The 6,037-nt window shown below is 48.1% G+C and overlaps 1 long non-coding RNA gene across 1 annotated transcript; it reads right to left on the bottom strand.

Moving 5' to 3' along the window:
- Positions 1 to 376: 376 nt before the first annotated feature.
- Positions 377 to 2,612, bottom strand: LOC113627786 (uncharacterized). The gene is made up of 2 exons (XR_003435729.1): positions 624 to 2,612; positions 377 to 495 (listed from the first exon to the last, which is right to left on the bottom strand). It is a non-coding gene; the product is annotated as an uncharacterized LOC113627786 (long non-coding RNA).
- Positions 2,613 to 6,037: the final 3,425 nt, after the last annotated feature.

Below are 6,037 nucleotides of genomic sequence, written 5' to 3'. Positions count from 1 at the left end.
GTGGAGCAAAAGGCACTCCAAGACGCTGCTGGGAGGAGTGGAAATTGATAAAAAAGGCCAGAGCAGAAAATTATGAGATGCAACACATACACCACACAGAGGACCAACAAAGCCAAAAATTGGTTCCTTGGCAAAAATGAATACAATCGACATCTTGGGAAACAATCTGGCATCAGTGAGTATGCTTGAAGTTGTGTATCCCCTGCAACCCAGCGATACCATCCACAGTATTTACCCTAAAGAACCTTCTGACCATGTGCACAGGGGACATGCATAAAAATATTACCACATTGCCATTTGTAATAGGAAAACCCTAGAAACAACCTAGTTGTCCACTATCTGTGTGAATAAAGACTATAGCATGTTCACACCAAGAAATAGTATACAGCAGAGAGAACTTTATTGCAACTATGCAGAGCGACGTGGATGAATCACAGTTCTTGAGTACAAAAACAGTTCACATAGACTATATAAAGCATGATTCATTTATGCAAACTGCAGAAACAAAAACATGTAAAACCAACATATTGTTTAAGGATGCAAACATAGGGGGTAAAACAATTGAAAAAAACGTTAAGGGGGTGATAAACCCCCCCAAATCAGGGTAGCGGTACAGTGCTTACCTTTAGGGGAGGAAGAGGGAAACGAGAAGCAAGTACAGGAGCGTTTGTGTATCACAGCTCCTGACCAATACTTGAGATGTACCTGTCAATGAAAACAAATAACTTATTGATGTGAAATTCACAGAACATAAAATTAACAATTTTCAAGTGAACAATTCAGGGGCATTTAGTACACTGGCAAGGCTGTGCAAGCACCATGTCTGTCTAGTTCCAAAACATCTCCATCACCCCAAAATAACACCCACACCCTGTTAAGCAGTTTCTCTCACCCCTCCCCCCAACCCCTGACAGCCACCAATCTGTGTTCTGTCTCTGGATTTGCCTATGCTGGATATTTCAGATATCAATGGAACCAGACATAATTTGATCCTCTGTGTCTTGCCTCTTTCATTAAGGACAATGTTTTCAAGGTTCATCCACATTGTGGTATGTATCAGTACTTCCTTCTTTTTCGTGGCTGAATGGTAGTCCGTTGTACAGATAGACCCCATTGTGTTTATCCATTCATCCATTCATAGTCATTTGGCTACTTTTTGGCTACTGTGAATAGGGCTGCAATGGCCATGTGTACCCACATACCCGCGTGAGTACCCGTTTTCAATTCTTTTAGGTATACATCTAGGAGGGGAATTGCAGTTCTATTCAGTTTTTATTAAAAAATAAAAATCATGAACAAATGTTGGCCAAAAAGAAAATAAAATGACCCTCCGGCGGGTGTGGAGGGGCTGAGAGGGAAGCTGCAGGCCTGGTGAGGAAACTGCTGCACAGCCAGGAGTGAAGAGGGAGCTGGGGCCGGGGCGGTCGTGCCAGGTCAGATTTGGGAGCGCTTATCCCTGTCAGGACTGCAGGACTTGCTGATGGACTGGATGCTTGGGGAGACAGAAAAAGAGGGACTGAGGCTGGCTCCCAGTAGCATTTCCTGAGATGGGGGAGACGTGGTTGAGGGAGGGGCGCTGGGGGATGGCAACAGAAATAAATCCGGTTCAGTTTTGGACACGTTACTTCTAAGATCGCTGTCAGACATCAAATGCAATAACCCGGGACCTATTTTGTGTCATAATTTCCATCTAATAAAAATGGAGTGTGGGGAAGAAAGACATAATACCTCTTGCAACATTATTATTATTGTAACTACGTTTTGGTTGGTTGGTTGGTTGGTTGGTTGGTTTTTTCTCGGGATCTTAGTTCCCCGACCAGGAACTGAACCCAGGCCCCAGGCAGTGAAAGCACCGAGTCCTAACCACTGGACCGCCAGGGAATTTGTTATTATTGTAACTACATTTATTCAGGAATATAAACTCAGTAGGAGGCATGACTATAAATCTGTTTTTCTCTGCTCCCTGTTTTCAGCAGAGTACTGTTGAATTCCTAACTTTCTGGACATTTTCAGTTGTTGAAAGTCTGGCCCAGTTTAAAGCTGCCAGATCGAACTCGTTGTAAGGGTGGGCTTCACCCCACCCCATGCGGCTGGTGAGCCACCAGAGGAGGAAGGGGGTGGCCCCTGGTCTTGGCACACCTCCTCCCTTTCTGGGTTGGAGCTCCTTGGAGCAGGAGGGGAAGGGCAAATACTGGGGTGAGCCATGTCTGCCCCAGAGGATACTGAGGGTCAGAGAAGCAGCAACAACCCACCCACCAGCCTGCACCGTACACCTGTTTAATGCCTCATGGCTGGGAGACCCCACGGATAGCCCTGGGCCCTATGGAGGGCCACCTTTTTCTTCTACTTCCCTGCATATCTGGGGAGTCTGGGCTTAAATCCTTCCGGCCCCCTCAAACCTTCCTTGGACCCTCCCTGGATCCTCGGCCCCTCTTTCCTCTGTACCCTCTCCCTCCCTACAGACCCTTCCCCTCAGGCACCAACCGATGCCTTTCTCCATGTTCTAAAACAGGGGACCCTTGGGACTTCCCTGGTGGTCCAGTGGTTAAGACTCCACGCTCCCAATGCAGGGGGTCTCGGTTCGATCCCTGGTTAGGGAACTAGATCCCGCATGCCTCAACTAAGAGCCCACATGCCGCAACTAAAGATCCCGCATGCCACAATGAAGATCCCACAGGCGGCAACAAATATTTTTAAAATAAAATAAAACAGGGGACCCTTGTTTGTTCCCTGCCCCCAGCCTTTGGTTCCCTTCTCTTGCATTGTTGCTGAGGTCAGACTGTCCCCACCATCTCCACACAAGGCCCCAGTGACTCCCAGGTTGCCCCCTCCTACAGGTATTCCCAACCTCACCCTCCATCAACTGTCTGTGGTATATGGGAAGGCCCATCAACCTGCCTGCCTTCCCTCTTATCTTCCTGGCCTCTCCTGCAGCGAATGAATTCCCATTTTACAGACGAGAAAACTGATACTCCTAAAGGTTAAGCAGTTTGCCGAGCTCCCCCAGGTGGTAAACGCTGATACCAGAACTCGACTCCATCTGTGCCCCGGAGTCTGCGTGGGACCTGGGGAGTGTCTGAGCTCACCTGGAGGTGGGTCTCCCGCCCCAGATTACACCCCCAGCAGCAGCCAGCCCTGGGCTCCAGTGGACTTTTACAGACTTAAGGATCTGGGGCCCCTGAATTTGGGCAGTGAGAAAATGAAAATGAAATTGAGTGATGAGTAGTTGACTTATTCATCAGAGCTCAGAGGAAGGAGCCTGAGTTTGCTCACGTGGTTAACCCCTCAGCGGACCAGGAGGAAGCAGAAGCCAGGGACTCACCAGGGACTCGCCAGGGACTCGCCAGTGAGAGGTGCTGGAGAGATGGCAGCTCTTCCACCTCTGACCTCCCAGGGGCTGCCTGGGGCCTGCCAGGCCTGGGCTCACTCTGGTGCGGGAAGGGGCATCAGCTGGGTCTGGACAGGAGAAAACCCCAGCGGCCCACATCCACCGAGCAGGACAGTGGATTCCCCTGGGGACCAGCGTGCAGCACCCACAGCATCTCCACAGTGCCCCACACGGCATCCTCCCTGGTCTCCCTGGTCTCAGCGTGTCAGTTTCCTACGACCACAGACAGTGGCTTGAAACAACATGCCTTTATTCTCTTACAGTTCTGGAGGCCAGAAGACCCAAATCAAGGTGTTGGTAGGGCCACGCTCCCTCTGGGGGCTTTAGGGGAGAATCTCTTCCTGGCCTCTTCCAGCTTCTGGTGGCTGCTGGCTCCTTGCCTTGTGGATACATCACTTCAGTCTCTAGCCACAGTGCCATCTCCTCTTCTCTCTGTGTGTCTAACGTCCCACTGCTTTTCTCTTAAAAGGACACTTGTCACAGCTGAGGCCATGCTAAACTAGGGAGCCCTCAGACAGTCCACAGCTGACTGCAGGTGCATGAGTGGACGGACCCAGCTGACATCAACTAGACCCACCTAGATTAGCAGAGGGACCCAGCTTACCTACGCATCCCTGAGCTAAATAAATGCTTATTATTTATTTATTTTAACGTTTTTTATATCGGTGTGATTTGAATCTTTAGTATCTTTATTTCCTTTCTTTGTTTCTTTCTTTCTCTTTGTTTCTTTCTTTCCCTCCCTCCCTTCCTTCCTTCCTTCCTTCTTTCTTTCCTTCTTTCTTTTTTGGCTGTGTCGGGTCTTAGTTGCAGCACGCAGGATCTTCGTTGAGGCACAAGGGATTTTTCGTTGTGGTGCGCGGGCTTCTCTCTAGTTGCAGCATGCGGGTTTTCTCTCTCTGTAGTTGTGGCACGGGCTCCAGGGCGCGTAGGCTCTGTAGTTTGCAGCGCGTGGGCTCTCTCGTTGTGGCGTGGGAGCTCAGTAGTTGTGGCGCGCGGGCTTAGTTGACACCTCCCCTCTCCCCCGCATGTGGGATCTTAGTTTACCGACCAGGGATCAAACCTGCATCCCCTGCATTGGCAGGTGGATTCTTAACCGCTGCACCACCAGGAAAGACCAGGACCTGACATTTTGAGGGCCAGTACTAAGCCTACTGTACTCGGGCTTAGTGGGACTAACTAACTTGCCCAAGGTCACCAACTTGAAGTGACAAAATGACCAAGAAAGTGTGGCTAAAACATGCAGGCAGTTTATAATGACTATTTTTGTGGTTTTGAAAGAAAGGAAGGTAATTCTTCACTTGCTGGTAATGGATTTAACTTCGTCTTGAAGTCAGTGCACGCGGGCATAATTAATGCTTGACTGACCTTTCCGTCCCTCATTATGGATTCGATGTGGGAAGCTGACAGGGAGTAGCTGTCACGAGACGAAGTTCACCCCACCCTTGCACCTGACTGGTGAGGGGCCCTGCCTGAGACCCTTCCTGCCCTCCCGCACTTCTGTTTCCCCATCTGCTGATCACAGCGATTCTGATGGTTCATCATATTCCTCAGCACATGTCAGCTGGGAAAGCAGTTGTCACTATTGCATTTGGAAAATATTTGCCGTCAGTATGATTCCAGGTCAAAAACAAGGGCAGAATTGAAGGAGTGAAACCCTCAAAGGTCTAGCATTTCATCTTGATAACTCCCTGACTTCACACGGACAGCTCAGGAGCTGGGTATGGCTAGGCAGCTTGGAGCCCGCCAAGCCGTTAGACAAAATTCTGTTCCGGCTCGTGCGACCTCAGACATGAGCTGTCCAGGGCTGGGCTTCTGAGTCAGCCCTGAGTCCCACCTACACGCCCTCCCTGTGGGACCACCAGACCCAAAGCCTCCTTTCACAAAGAGGGCAGAAGCACGGATGACTCGGAGTGTGTAACGTGTCCAAGCTCAGATGAATAAATAGATGTGCTTGAATATTAATAAGTAGGAACGGGTTTCTGTGGCCAGGGAAGCCCAAAAAGAGATTCTGTTAAAGTAAACTCTTGAGTCTAGACCTAAGGCAGGCAAACAAACATACAGACAACAACAAAACCCCAAACTTCCTAAAACTCCCCTAAACACAGAAACCTACACACACTTACATACACAGGGATAATTTATAGTTCAAAGAAATCAAGAGAAAACAGTAGCATTGAATGATTATGAAAATTTTACACATCAAAACTTGTGGGATACAACAAAAGAGGCATTTAGAGAGAAAATTATAGCTTTATATGCTTAAATAAGAAAAGAGGAAGAGCTAAAAATTAATGAGCTATGTGTTAATATTACGTAGTTAGAAAAATAACACAGTATACCCAAAGAAAGTAAAACGATCATAATGAAAAGCAGAAATTACTGAAATAGAGAACAAAGGTAAAATGAAATTGACAAAACCAAGAAATAGTTCTTTGAAAAAACTAGGAAAAAAGGCAAAACTCTAGCCTGGTTAACTAAGAATAAAGGAGAGAAAGCATGAATAGCTCATTAGAAAATATAAAGGAGGATATGACCACGAGTGTTGCACGGATTAAAAAATTAAGGGACTACTGGGACCTCCCTGGTGGTCCAGTGATAAGACTCTACGCTTGCAATGCAGGGGGCCCAGGTTCCATCCCTGGTCAGGGA

The sequence above is a fragment of the Aethalodelphis obliquidens genome, unplaced genomic scaffold, assembly GCF_003676395.1.
Source record: "Aethalodelphis obliquidens isolate GAN/ISIS:26980383/991018 unplaced genomic scaffold, ASM367639v1 scaffold21, whole genome shotgun sequence".
Classification (NCBI taxonomy): domain Eukaryota; kingdom Metazoa; phylum Chordata; class Mammalia; order Artiodactyla; family Delphinidae; genus Aethalodelphis; species Aethalodelphis obliquidens.
Note: the sequence above shows the minus strand (reverse complement) of the source record. Positions and strands in the feature narration are given on the sequence as shown.